Source organism: Chiloscyllium plagiosum, unplaced genomic scaffold, assembly GCF_037043375.1.
Source record: "Chiloscyllium plagiosum isolate Xiang-an unplaced genomic scaffold, Cpla_swu_hap1 HiC_scaffold_47, whole genome shotgun sequence".
NCBI classification, from domain to species: Eukaryota; Metazoa; Chordata; class Chondrichthyes; order Orectolobiformes; family Hemiscylliidae; genus Chiloscyllium; species Chiloscyllium plagiosum.
In genome coordinates, this window is record NW_028270185.1 from 35,902,762 (window position 1) to 35,918,081 (window position 15,320).

Here is a 15,320-nt window from a genome sequence, read left to right on the forward strand (position 1 = left end):
CCTTCAAACCTATCAATATTCCTTATTGTGTTCCTGCCCTGCCCAGCTGTGCTCTGTGTTTACTTCTCCCCTACTCCAAGCCGGGTGACCCTCCGCCCTATCAGTGACTTGGCTTGCCTCAGTGCTGACATGAGGGAAGTTTTCTGAGCTTAGAATATCTTGATGTTCTTTTTCAACTTATCTATTTGTCTGTAACCTCTTCCAATGTTTGCAGGCACGTTCCATTCTTGTATGCACATTTTAGCTTACTCAGCTCTTTGCTGAAACCATTATACACTGGTGTAGGTTAGTTCATTCACCTTGCATAAGCAATTAAGCTTGCAGAAGGAACACTACTTTACCAATATCCCACACACGTGATTATCAGTTTTATCACAATAGTTGTTTCCAGAAGCTCTCCCAACACCAGTGTTGAACTGACAAGGCTGTCAATTCCAGGATTAATTTACAAGTCTTCACAGAACAAGGTCATAATGTTGATAACCCTCCAGTCTCCTGACACCTCCTCTCAGTCCAGAGGAGACTGTGATGTTGGGACCAGTGCCCCTCTCACTTCAATCAGAATCCTTGGATGTATCTCATCCTGATCTGGTGTCCTGTTAACCCCGAGCGCCAACATCATTTGGACAGGTAATTGGATAGAAAAAGTTTCCTCCTCAGTGTATCCGCACATTAACAGTTTACTGATTAGTATCATAGCTGTTTTCTCACCTTCACTGGAAAGACTTAAAAATAAACTCTTATTTCTCTCCAGCGCGAGGCCCCAGTCCGCGAGCTCGCGCAGAGTCGGTTAAACGGCCGCGCCTCGAGACCCCGCGTGAGCCCTCAGGGCGGACCTTTACTCTCATCCAGCTCTGATTGATCAGAACATCTGTCAATCTCGTGCTTATAGCCAATAGAAGTGCGGTCCCGCGTTGGGAACGTCATCTGGAAGTGAATGTGGATGAAAAGAGAAATCGCTGGAGAAACTCGGCAGGTTTGGCAGCTTCTGTGGAGTTAAAACAAAGGTAACGTTTCAGATTCAGTGGCCCTTCATCAGTCCTGAAAGTAGCTCGGAAAAAAGTGCAGTTAGTGGCTCTCACTCCTGCAATAGGTGAAGATGGAGCTCAGAAAGAGAGAGAAGAGATGCAGATAAAGGGGATGGATAATTGTGAGGCAGGGAGAAATAAAAGCTGATACAGGGGAAAATGTAGGAGCAGATTACTGCAGATACTGGAATCTATTGAAAACAAGTCACATTCCTGATGAAGGGCTTATTTCTGAAATGTGGACGGCACAGCATTTCTGCGTTTTGGGGGTTTCTCTTGAGGGAAGGAGAGGATTGATAAATCAATGGCTGAAAAGGTGGTGCAATGTGCAGGGATTCAGTTTCTTGGATCGTTGGGATCTTTTCTGGGACATAAAAGATCTGTTCAAAAAGGATGGGTTTCACCTGAACTGGAAAGGGACCAATATCCGACTGGGGAGATTTGCTAGTTCTAGTTTCGGATCCTGCCAACATTTTTAGAGTGGTGAGGTGGGAGCTTCTAAGTAAAGTGCATAGACAGAAATATGAGGATGGTTCTGAATCAGAAAAGAGCAAGTTAATTCGAAAAGACAGACATGAGCGGTCAGAGAATGATTTAACTTTCAGGTAAGGCTGATAAGCTCAGCGCATGTATGGGAATGTGGGTTTGGGATGTCAAAGCTACTACAGGAGCTTGGCTGAGGAATTGACAAGAGAGGCAGCTCAACATTCCAGCTTTAGGTGTTATAGGAGGGATAGTAAGAGAGGAGAGGGAATGGCATATTTAATTAAGGAATACATTACTACTGCAATTAGAATAGATATTTCTGAGGGACTGTCATAGTGTTAAAGTTTTGGTTGGTGAAGAATTTGTAAAATGTGTTCAAGAAAATTTTCTTTATCAATATATAAATGTTCCTGTACAGAATGAGTAAAACTTGAATATCTTTTGCAAAATAAGGCAGAGCAAGTGACTGGAACTAGTGATTGTAATGCTGTTGGTTTTAAAATAGCTGTGGAAAAGGATAAATCTTCCCAAAAAGTTAAAGCTCTTAATTGGAATAAGGCAAATTTTAAGGGAATGATGCAATAACTTTCAAAAGTTGATTACAGCAGACCGTTTACAGGTAAAAGTATGACTGACAAGTGGGAGTCTTTAAAAGTGTGATAATGAGAATTCAGAAGCATATGGTCCTGTTGCTGGAAGGGTATAAAGAGGGTAGGAACATGCTTAAAAAGGAAATCAGAAAGGCAAAAATGGAAAATTAGATAGCTTTGGCAAGTAAGATTTAAGATAACCCAAAAAAGATTCTATAAACACTTCAACAGCAGGAGAGCAATGAGAGAGAGAGAGCGAGAGTAGGATCCTTTAAAGATCAACAATGTTGTCTTTGTGTTGAACCTCAGGAGGTGGGAGAGATGGTAACTGAATATTTCACATCAATTTTTACTGTTGAAAAGAAATGGGGGCTTGAGAACTCCGGGAAATAAATATTGATATTTTAAAAACAGTTTACATTACATAAGAGGAAGAACTGGAGGATGATGGCATAGGCATTGATTACCGTGTTTAGCCGGCTCATCTTCAGCCATATCTTTCCATTTTTTCTTATTCTTAAATTATTCAAAATAGTGCTGTGTCATTGTGACAAATGAAATGTTTTCACTTTTTTGTTGTATTTTTTAATGTAAAATGCACATGCCAATAAAATAATAATCAAAATCAAATCACACCAAAATTGGTGGTGTAGTGGACAGTACAGATGGTTATGTCAGAGTACAATGGAATAGTCATCATATGGGCCAATGTGCCAAGGAGTGGCAGATGGAGTTTAATTCAGATAAGTATGTGGTTTTGCATTTTGGTATGGCAAATCAAGAAAGGACCAATACACTTAATGGGAAGTGTTGTCAAATAAAGAGACCTTGGGGTGCAGGTTCATTGTTCCTTGAAAGTGAAGTCGCAGGTAGACAGGGTAGTGAAGTAGGCTTTTGGTGTGCTTGCCTTTATTGTTCAGCGTGTTGAGTATGAGAGTTAGAAAGTCATGTTGCAGCTATACAGGACATTGGTTCGACCTTTTGGAATGCTGTGTGCAATTCTGGTCTCCATGTAGTAGGAAAGATGTTGTTAAACTCAAAGTTTCAGGAAAGATTTACGAGGATGTTGCCAGGGTTGGAAGGTTTGAACTGTAGGGGGAAGTTGAATAGGATGAGGCTATTTTTCCTGGAGTATTGGAGGCTGAGGGGTGACCTCTATAGAAGTTATTAAAATCATGAGGGGCATGGATAGGCTGAATCACCAAGGTCTTTTTCCCAGGGGAGAGGAGTGCAAAACTAGAGGGTATAGGTTTAGGAGACGGAGTTGGATAATCAGAAGGACTTAGAGAAGGAATCGAGAAGTTTAGACAGCGCAGTGACACAGGATTGTTCCCAATTGTCAAACTTACTGTTGTTTCTGGCATTTCATTTCACTTAATTGTATGAAATCGGTCATTTCTTTCATGATCACAGCAGCTGGTTACATTTACATCACAACAGAACAGCTAACACTTTCATAGAGATTTTACAAAACGTGATTCACACCTGTCCAAGAAAGCAAATAAATTAATGATGAACATGGAAGATTTTGAATACAGGTAAACAGGTGAGAATGTAAATTCAAGAATTTAGAGGACAACATGCTCCATTATAAAGATTAAATCACATACTTTTTTAAAATTTGTGTTTTTTGATTGCAAATGTATTTTCAGCAATACTTTACTTGGTCTGTTTCCATTCAGTTTATCCTGGCCTGATGCTGATGTCACCCACTTTTATCATGACAGATTAAATGAAGTTAATTTTGACCCATCAAGCATGCAGATACAGCAGGCAGTGAAGAAAGCTAATAGCTTGCTGGCCTTCATAACAAGAGGAATTGAGTATAGAAGCAAAGAGGTTCTTCTGCAGCTGTGCAGGGCCCTGGTGAGACCGCACATGGAATATTGTGTGCAGTTTTGGTCTCCAAATTTGAGGAAGGACATTCTGGCTATTGAGGGAGTGCAGCTTGGATTCACAAGGTCAATTTCCACAATGGTGGGACTATCTTACTTCAAAGGTTGGAGCGACTGGGCTTGTATACCCTTGAGTTTAGAAGGCTGAGAGCGGATCTGATTGAGCCGTATAAGATTATTAAAGGATTGAACACTCTGGAGGCAGGAAGCATGTTTCCGCTGATGGGTGAGTCCCGAACCAGAGGACACAGTTTAAAAATAATGGGTAGGCCATTTAGAAAAGAGTTGAGGAGAATCGTCTTCATCCAGAGAGTGGTGGGTGTGTGGAATGCTCTGCCCCAGAAGGCTGTGGAGGCCAAGTCTCTGGATACTTTCAAGAAAGAGTTGGATAGAGCTCTTAAGGATAGTGGAATCAAGGGTTTTGGGCATAAGCAGGAACAGGATAGTGATTGAGGATAATCAGCCATGATCATAATGAATGGTGGTGCTGGCTCGATGGGCAGAATGGCTTACTCCTGCACCTATTGTCTATATTATGTAAGATGACAATAACTTATTCAAAGACATGAATTTTAAGGGCTATCTTAAACAGGAGAAGAACCTGTTTACTCGGAATTATGATACTGCCTGAAGGAAAGTGCAGCCTCTCAACCTGCACTAGCCGTTACCTCATGGCTGTGGTGACAGCAGATCTATTTATTATAATCACAGAGGTTATTCTGTGGCAGATTAATTGTATTAATTTCCCCTGTCTTTCATGGATCTCACCACTATGTGTAGTGTTCACAATGCTCTGATGCATTCAGCCAAAAACTGTTCTGTCTGGTTGACAGTTACCTCCTCCTTTGATCGATGTAATTGTCATCTGTTTCCAGAACGTGGATACACAGTAATGCGCCAAGAAAAATGCAGCTGTCATCCTCTGAATAACATGCATTCTGGTCTATTTTTAAAAACATCCCCTTCTACTATAGATACGAACTGACAGAGGTAATTGCCAATTGTTTCTGCTATCCAAAGCAGAATTATTTTTCTGTGCCGGTTGGGTGAGATTTGACTGTTTTGATTGGGTTTTAATGCCCTTGGTTCCATACACTTTAATTCTGTCGCTCAGTACTGACAGTGAGACATATTTTTGTGACAAGTCGGGCCCATCAGAGACTGAAGGGCCATAGCAAAGGAGAGAATCCCGGTGACCCAGAGGTGGAAAGCAGAAGAAATTCTGTGATTTTAGTTTTGTTGTTATCTGACATTTTCATCATTCTGTGGTCGGTGCAAGAATGATAGAATTCTTTTATTATAACATTCAGGGAACATACCTGAGACATTACAACAGTTCGGAATTTATATTTGCAATGGTTGGCGTTTCACTGATGAATTTAAATTGCTGCATAAACACTCAGTTCAAGTTCAGACTGCAAGTCAAAGAAATGAAGTATCCTGTCATATTAATTATCCAATTAATAAATAAACAAAATATGAGAGTAGTCTAGAGAACCCAGTATATACATCGCATGAATGAAAAAAAACTCACAAAGGCTATTGCAAATTAACTTTTCATGTGGGACTTTGTCAAAAGATTTCTGAAAATCTGAATACCCACGTCCACTTCATCTCCCTTATCTATTCTCTGAGATAATACCAACTTAACAGAATTATTTGAGGAAGTGACAAAGTTGATTGATGAGAGAAGGGCTGTAGATGTCATATACGTGGACTTCAATAAGGCGTTTGATAAGGTTCCCCAAGGCAGGCTGATGGAGAAAGTGAAGTTGCATGGGATCCAGGGTGTACTAGCTAGGTGGATAGAGAATTGGCTGGACAACAGGAGACTGTGAGTAATAGTGGAATGGAGTTTCTCAAAATGAAGAACTATGACTAGTGGTGGAGTAGCAGTTAGTGAAGGGGACTGTCAGAGAATGCAGCAGATTATGGATAGATTGGAGAGTTGGGCAGAGAAATGGCAGATGGAGTTCAGTCTAGGCAAATGCGAGGTGATGCATTGTGGAAGACCCAGTTCTCAAGCAAACTATACAGTAAATTAGAATCCCTACAGTGTAGAAACAGGCCATTTGGCCCAACAAGTCCACACCAACCCAGTCCCCTACACCAATTAGTCTAGACTTCCCCTATCTAATGCACCTTACTTCCATATCCCCAAACATGATGTGTAATTTAGCAAGGTCAATTCACCTAACCTGCACATCTTTGGACTTAAGCCCTGAGGAAATTGACATACAGAGAGATCTGCGTGGTCAGGCCCATATTTCCCTGAAGGTGGCAATGCAGATCAATAGTGGTCAAGAAGGCATACGGCATGCTTTCCTACATCGGATGGGGTATTGAGTACAAGGTTTGTCAGGTCATGTTACAGTTGTATAGGACTTTGGTTTGGGCACATTTGGAATACAGCATACAGTTTTGGTTGCTACATTACCAGAAGGATGTGGATGCTTTGGAGAGGGTGCAGAGGAGATTCACCAGGATGTTGCCTGGTATGGCGGGTGCTAGCTATTAAGAGAGGTTGAGTAGAATAAGATTATTTTCATTAAAAAGATGGAGTTTGGAGGGGGGATCCTGACTGAAGTCGACAAAACCATGAGAGGTATAGACAGAGTGGATAGCAAGAAGCTTTTTTTTACCAGGGTGGGGGACTTAATTACTAGGGGTCGCAAGTTCAAGGTGAGATCGGAAAGGGTTAAGGGAAATATGTGTGGAAAGTTCTTTATGCAGGGAGGAGGTAGAGATGGAAATGATAGCGTTGCTTAAGATGTATCTAGACAGCTACATGAAGGCCAGGGGACAGAGGGATACAGATCATTGGAAAATAGGTGACGGATTTTAATTGAGGATCTGGATCAGCAGAAGCTTGGAAGGCTGAAAGACCTGTTTATGTGCTGTAATTTTCTTTGTTCTTTTTTGTTAGCGTGGTTTTGTCAGAGGGACAAAATGCATCACAAGTGTGGTGAAATTTTTCGAGGAAGTGACCAGGTCTTTGGAGGAGAGTAGGGCAATTGATGTAGTTTATATGGATTTTAGCAAAGCCTTTGACAAGATTATATTCAATTCCCTAATGTATAGAAACAGGCCATGGAGGCCAACAAGTCCACACTCACCCTCCAAAGGTTAACCCCCCAGACCCATTCCCCGACCTTTACCCCTGCCTAATGCACCTATCTCTATGGGCAATTTAGCATGGCCAATTCACCTAACCTGCACACCTTTGGACTGTGGGAGGAAATCAAGCACCCAGAGGAAACCCGCACAGATACAGGGAGAATGTGTAAACTCCACACAGACAGTCACCCAAGTCTGGAATCGAACCCAGGGCCCTGGTGCTGTGAGGCAGCAGTGCTAAGCACTGAGTCACTGAACTGTCCCAAAGCCACACACAGGAGATTAACAACTAAAGTAAAAACACATGGAATTCAGAATAAATTAGCAAATTGACTCAGTCAGAGGAAGCAGAGGCAAAGCTGAAAGAAGGCTGTTAGTGTAATTGGAGACTGGTATCCATTGGGATCAATTTTGGATCTTTTATTGTTTGTGATATTCATAAATGATAATAAAGTGTGTGTGTATGTCTGCATATGGGAGGAGAAAGTGAGGGCTGCAGATGCTGGAGATCAGAGCTGAAAATGTGTTGCTGGAAAAGCACAGCAAGTCAGGCAGCATCCAAGGAACAGAAGAATCGACGTTTCGGGCATAAGCCCTTCTTCAGGATTCTTGAAGAAGGGCTTCTGCTCGAAATGTCGATTTTCCTGCTCCTTGGATGCTGCCTGACCTGCTGCGCTTTTCCAGCAACACATTTTCAGCTATGTCTGCATATGTGTGTGTTCATGTATGTGGGTGAATGTGTGTGTTGGTGGGGGTGGTTGGGGATATTAAGTAAGTTTGTGATGACACAAATATTGACTGGGTGGTTGGCAGTGAGGAAAATATTCTAAGGCTACAAACAAAAATAGGTAGATTGGTCAAACAGGCAGATCAACGGCAGATAAAATTTAATCCTGATAAACCTGACGTGATACATTTTGCCAGAAATTGCAAGACAAGGCAATACTCAGTGAATGGGAGGACACCAGGCTGCATAAAGCAACTAAAAGATCTAAAGGTGCTTGTTAACAGATCTCTGAAGGTGACAGGACTGGCTAATAGGGTGGTTAAGAAGGCGTAGAGGATATAGTCAAGACGTAGGTTATAAGAGCAGGGAAGTGCTGTTGGACTATGTTTAGGCCATAGTTGGACTATTGTGTTTAGTTCTGGTCACCGCAGCATGGGAAGGATGTGTTTGCATTGGAGGGAGTGCAAAGGAGGTTCAGCAGAATGTTGCTTAGGCTGTAGCAATTTAGCTGTGAAGAGGGAGGCTGGATAAGCTCGGGTTGCTTCACTAAGAACAGAGATTGGAGTATCTATGAAGACCATAGACAGGGTGAATAGAAAGCAGTTGTTCCCCTTCGTCAAAGGGCCTGTAACGGGGTGGTGTAATTTTAAGCTGAAAGGCAGGAGGTTCAGAGGGGACATGAGGAAAATTCTTCCCACCTAGAGGTTGGTAAGGAACCTGAAATTGAAATTGGAAACCTCAGAAAAGTACTTGGAAGAGCACTTGAAATGTCATAACATTCAAGGCTATGGGCCAAGTGGTAGAAAATGGGACTGATGTAGATTTAGTGTCATTTTGGTGGGACAAAAATGATGGTCCAAAGGACCTCTCCTGTTCGATGTGATTTTGTTATTTGAGAATTCTGAGGATAAGGATCTGAATTTGTTCCTGTTTTTCTTTGTATTTGTTTTAAGAAAGTATTCTTCGAGGAGAAAGTGAGGTCTGCAGATGCTGGAGATCAAAGTTGAAACTTTATTGCTGGAACAGCACAGCAGGTCAGGCAGCATCCAGGGAACAGGAGATTCGACGTTTCGGGCACAGGCCCTTCTTCAGGAAGGGCCTGTGCCCTTTTATCTTAGCCTTTTATCTTAGCCCTTTTATCTTAGCCTGCTTGGGCACATCCTCCTCATTCCTGAAGAAGGGCCTGTGCCCGAAACGTCGAATCTCCTGTTCCCTGGATGCTGCCTGACCTGCTGTGCTGTTCCAGCAATAAAGTTTCAACTTAAGAAAGTATTACCTAGTGTGAGTTCGAGCAGTTGTTGTAGTCAGCATCAGCTTTTGGTTCTGTACCAGAGTGCTTATTCACAGATAGAATTTCCTAAATGGGTTACAAAACTGAATTTAAAAATGTGTTGCTGGAAAAGCGCAGCAGGTCAGGCAGCATCAAAGGAGAAGGAGATTTGACGTTTTGGACATAAGCCCTTCTTCTGGAATGAGGAGGATGTGCCCAAGCAGGCTAAGATAAAAGGTAGGGAGGAGGGCCTTAGGGGAGAGGCATTGGGAATGCGATAGGTGAAAGGAGGCTAAGGTGAGGGTGATAGGTTGGAGAGGGGTTGGGGGCGGAGAGATCGGGAAGATGATTGCAGGTCAAGAAGGTGGTGCTGAGTCTGAGGGTTGGGACTGAGAAAAGGTGGGGGGAGGGGAAATGAGGAAGCTGGAGAAATCTGCATTCATCCCTTGTGGTTGGAGGGTTTCTCCAGCTTCCTCATTTCCCCTCCCCCTTTTCTCAGTCCCACCCCCTCTCCGGCCTATCACCCTCACCTTAACCTCCTTCCACCTATCGCATTCCCAACACCCCTCCCCAAGTCCCTCCTCCCTGCCTTTTATCTTAGCCTGCCTGGCACACCCTCTTCATTTCTGAAGAAAGGCTTATGCCCGAAACGTCGATTTTCCTTCTCCTTTGATGCTGCCTGACCTGCTGCGCTTTTCCAGCAACACATTTTTAAGCTCTGATCTCCAGCATCTGCAGTCCTCACTTTCTCCTAGTGCAAAACTGAATTAACAAGAAAAGCAGTGGGATAACAGTACTTAGTAAAACAGCTTTCAGGGTGTTCTACAACATGACGTATTGATTGGCTGACTAGCCTCAGCAAAATGAAGGCCATCGCTGAAAAGAATATTGAAAGATATTTTAATATTGATGGGACTGATAGTGGATGAAATCTGTAAGTCTTATTGTTTGAATACAAGTTGGAATTACCAGTGAGACCTAATAGGATCAGATTAATCCAGTCTTTGGATGTCACATCATTAAAATAAACCTGCTGTCATTCAATGATTTTAAAAATAATGAGATACCACACAAGATAAAATAGTCTCTGAAACTGTCTCTCCTTCAATTTTGAAATAATTCTCCAATTCTGAGACATTGCCAGCAGCAGGAAGGGAGAGGTTATTTCACAAACAACAACATGTACTTTCAAAGGCTAGTTATCTTGAAAGTATGCTACATCATCCTTCACATTGTTAGTATGCCTAGTAAATCTTGTAACAACTTAAGTTATATAAATCTCTACATTTCCACTGTACGCCTGATATGCCAGATGACAGTATGCTCACTAACTGAGTTTAAAGTGAATAGTTTCAGATAGGAGGCTCCTCAGTAATATGCAGTATTGTGGGTTTCTCTATGCTGTACAGAATGTGTATACACTGAGGCCACATTGATGGAATTTGGCTGAGCACTGACCCTATCTGGTCAAGAAAGTGTTCAGCAAGACAGTCTTTCCCTGTAGTAGTTTAAAGCCTGCTATTTCTCAGATGGGTTTTGTCATGACCCACTTCTCAATGACACATGGTGTTTCCCATTACTTGATGGAAAGAGATATTGTTAGTGGATCGTGCTCAGGCAGCTTGCTCCAAATGGGAGCCCAGCTACAATATTAGCAAAAGGTGAGTTGAGCAGGTCATTATGGAGTGATAACTGATAGTCAATGCCATCTGTGCTCACCATCTACGTGTTTTCAACAATCAGTGGATGTGTGGGGACACAGTATTTGTGAGGACAGCTCACTGGGAGCGGTGTTAAGCACAGGGTTCCATTTATGATGTGTATTGTTGAATTATTTGTTTGTCAAAAAGACATGTGAGTTATGCTATTTGTAGAAAGAGGCATAGTGCTGTGGTGCACAGTTTAACAGGACAAACACTGAGATCTGGAGTGTTGTGGTAGCAGCTGTCCCACAGAGGATCAAACAACTTTGTTAAACAGGATGTTTCCCATCTTGCCCTTTGTTGCTATTATCCTTTGATGTTCCCCAAACGATAATGGTCTATGTGAAGATACTCCCATGTACATTTCCTTGGGATTGTTATTTCATTTTAGGCTATTAATTTGCATAACTATTTATTATTGTTATTATTATTTTGTTGGTACTGATATCTTACAGATAAATGCCCGGATATATTTTTAGACCAATTCACTGTGAGGCTATAGTCTTACACCTTGATGCAGTACTCCATCAACTTTGTGAAATCTCTGTTATTGGACCTGATCCAGAGGCCTCACCACTGTCGAAATTGTTTGGTCCAAAAGGATTTTTCACAGGTGAAAGCCAAGTTAGTTTATGGTGACTGACATGTGATTTAGGATATTTGATATTTTTGTGCTGCTCCAAGGCTCCAATTAGGATCAAGAACATTTGGCCCGACAGAGTGAAAGTGAGTGCTGCTATTGAGTATTCCTGATGAAGAGCTTATGCTCAAAATGTTGATTCTCCTGTTCCTCAGATGCTTCCTGACCTGCTGTGCTTTTCCAGCACCACACTCTTTAATTTTAATCTCCAGCATCTGCAGTGCTTTCTCTCTGTTGTGCCCTCCAGTTGAACTGAAATTCAACATTGAGAGACTCGTGAGTTGGAAACTGTAAATGGATCACAGTTGATTCATAGTCCATCAGTTGCACACTGCTAAAAGAATATGAATCATCTGTCAACCGTGATTTACAAGATGCTCTTTGCATCATGGTGTGGGACATCATTGCACCGATTGTCACATGGGATGTCTGTCCAAGCAGTGATGGTGATTCACACCACAGAGGCAGATTTATATAGATATATAAATTCCAACCATTAAAATTGCTGTAGTACAAGTCAGTTCAAGATCTTGCTGGGCAATTTTAGCCAATCTGCTTCTTAGAATTTTTATTGCATCTTCCTTGCATTCTGGGTGATTGGAAAGGAGGTGAGTGGGAATGACTGCTCGCCTGTGTTCACTTTATGGGTAGTTGTTCATGACTAGACCCTTTGCTGGTTGGGGATGGCTATTCAGGGAACTGACCTCACATAGGGCAGTTTAGTATGTTCAGCTCCTGTTTGGATGACAGTTCTGAGGTAGGGCCACTTAAATTGAAACATTACCTCTGATTTCTCTCCACCAATGCTGCCAGACCTGCTGAGTTTTTCCAGCAACTTTTGTTTTTGTTTTTGATTTACAACATCCTCAGTTCTTTCAGTTTTTATTTGTCATTTTTCATGTTGTTTGAATCACTGTGTGATTTATTGAAGATCACATTTAGGTGCTGAATAACCCCAGATTGCTTTGTGGTTATTGATGGTTGGAAAGTATATCAGGGTGGGAGTAAGGTAGTACTGAAAGGACTTGTTATTGCCAGCTAACAATTGAAAGTTTATAAATGTTTGCAGTAACAACAACACTGAGCTGAACATTCCCCCAGTACATTGTATATGTCAGGGCAGGTGCTGGCACAGCATGTTTTACATCAAGGGAGTAATGCAGTGGATCAGACTTTTTGATGGAATAACGACCTGTTACTTCAATTCCAAAAATGTTCACTCGAAGAAAATGCTGTTGATGCTTGTGCAATGGCATGGGGTGTTCAGCAGAGGGTATCATTTTAAACACAAGAGAGAGAGAGAGAGAAAGAGAAAGAGGGAATTAACCCCCAAAACAAAAGACACTCCATTGGACAGAGACACAGACACAGAGATAACTCACAAATATACAACACACTGATACATTCCCAGGCTGAAGCAAACCTCAGGGAGAGAGGGAATGTGAGGAACCATCAAGGGAGCTGGGACTAACTGGAATATGAGTATCACCACTTCAGTCTATCCATGTTTTAACTTCTGTTTGTCCCTGTCTGACTTTTCCTCTCTCTCTGTGTCCTTTTGTCTGCCTACCTCTTTCTATCTCCCTCTCACTGTCCTTCTCTTTCTCTCTGTCTCCATCTTTCTATTTCTCTCTTTCTTCCCTATCTCTCCCTCTGCCCTTCTCTCTCTCCCTCTCCCTCTCTGAGATTCTCTAGCTCTCTCTATCTCTGTTCTTCACTTGCTCTCCTCCTCCTCGATCTCTCTGTTCTCTCTCTGTTCCTGTTTCTTCATCCCCACTCTTCCTCTCTTCTCTCTATCACTTACTCCCTCTGTCTCTTTTTCTATCATTCTCTCTTTCACCCTGTCTTTTTCTCTTCGATCTGAAAGTGCCCACACAATATTGCATCCCCCTATTCTGTTCCCATTTTACTCCCCTCCCAAATGTTTGCCCTTCCCCAATTATTTTGCCCTCCCAAATATATTCCTCATCAAATGTGTACCCTCACAAATATTTTGCTGTTCCCCCATATCATGCTGAGCCCCACTCCCTGGTGTAGAGATTAATGAGTTTGTTTGGACTAACTGGCCTGTAGCTGACTGCTTTCGTGCACAGCAAGATCGCAGTCCCAGAATTATGGAAGCTTCACATCACACAGATAATCCTTTCAGCCCATCATGCCTCCCTACCACCACAACCACCAACAACCCCTCCCCCCCCCCCCCCCCCATCCTCCCACTACACCCCCCATTAAATAATCCTGGTGCTGTCCAGCTACTCAGGCCTTGCCCCGAATGGCATTGTTACTCCCCTACCTGGGGAGACTGCTCTTCCGCCCTGTCTCATACTCTGCCTCTTTGTCCTTTAATCCCTCCACCTCTCTCTCTCATACAAAAGCCCCTGCCCTCCCTCAAGCCCCATCAAACACTCCCCCTCTCCCCCTCTCCCTGGCTCTCTCTCACCACCTCCTTGCTTCCCATTCCTCCGCTCAAGAACTAAGGGGCCTGGCTACTCCGCCTCCCCTCACAGACTCTCAACCCCTGGGCTGAAGGACATGGTGAGTTTGTTCAGAGACTAACTGGTCTTTTGACTGACTGCTGTAATGCACAGCAAGATTCTAGTCTGCAGCCAACCGATCTCACATTCAATGAGAAAGGTACTTTATGTCCCTTCCACTCATCCCTCCACCCCCTGGCCTGGTTTGGACAACAGTGAGGGTAAAACCTGGGAGAGACAGGGGAAATGTGTATCCTACTGCATTAACTGCATTTGGGAAGTCCAAATCTTCCCAATCCCCCTTCCCTGCCACTGGGACAGAGCAGAGGGGCCAGGGAGAAAGAGGGAGAGAAAATGCATTGAGAGAAAAAGAGAAGAACCAACAGATAGAGAGAGGGAGAGAGAATGAGATAATGACAGTCAGAGAGGGGGAATGAGAGAAAGAGAGTTCAAGGGAGGAAGAGATCGCAAGTGAAAATCCCAAGGACCAAAACAAGATGTCAGGCTAATAAAAGCAAGTATATTATCTCCATTCTTTATCTACCTTCAGAGACTAGTGTACATTCACCCCAAATCTCTCTAATTGTCAATGCTTCCCAGGGTCCTATTGTTCATCGTGTATTTCCTTGTCTTGTTTGTCCTGCTCATGTGCATTACATCGCCTCACCTCATTACTGCTGTTTCCTCGACATGAAGGATTACTTTCTGTTTAGAGACTTATTGTTAAGTTTCACCATTTTATCATGAAATTCAATGGCACTGCTGTTACTGAGTCCCCTTTGTCCATATTCTCTGAGAGTGAGGGACAACTGGGGGGGTGGGGGTATATGGGCCAAACACATGCAAATGGGACTATTTAACAGTGAAAACTGAGAGGCATTATCAAATTGGGCCAAAAAGCCTGTTTCCATGCTGTCGACCTCTAGCACTCTATAAATCCTTTACAATCACAGCTCCATCTCCCTCTGCTTGACAGTGACTATCACCCACACCCCAATGCTCACCAGCTGCTACTGAAGTTTTCCACTGAATCTTGTTGAAACAAGGAAGACTCCACATCACTCCCATTTTATTTCAGAATTCCAGGAATTGCTTTTCTTGAGTCAATGTAATGTCTCATGTGTTTTGCTTTATCCTTTATAGAGGTGAGAGAAATACACCACACTGTAATATCGAGTCCAAATAGTTGGCAACTTTTTGATCCTTTGATCACACAAATACTCAGACACCAGCCCTGCATTATCTCAGTGATCAGAGCTACTTCTTTCCATCTGAAATGAACTGATTATCCATAATCTAAGAATGAAATAAATGATTAATAACCAACCAATTAATAAAGTTAAAATTTCAGAATCATTTCTTTTTTTCCAACTGAAATGCACACATTTTG

At 42.5% G+C, this 15,320-nt stretch overlaps 1 long non-coding RNA gene across 1 annotated transcript in view; it reads left to right on the plus strand.

Annotated features, from left to right (window-relative positions):
• Positions 1-798: 798 nt before the first annotated feature.
• Positions 799-15,320, plus strand: part of LOC148136085 (uncharacterized) — a 42,971-nt gene continuing 28,449 nt past the window's right edge. Inside the window, exon 1 of the long non-coding RNA XR_015754780.1 lies at positions 799-1,007. This is a non-coding gene — a long non-coding RNA (uncharacterized LOC148136085). The remainder of the gene's footprint in view (positions 1,008-15,320) is intronic.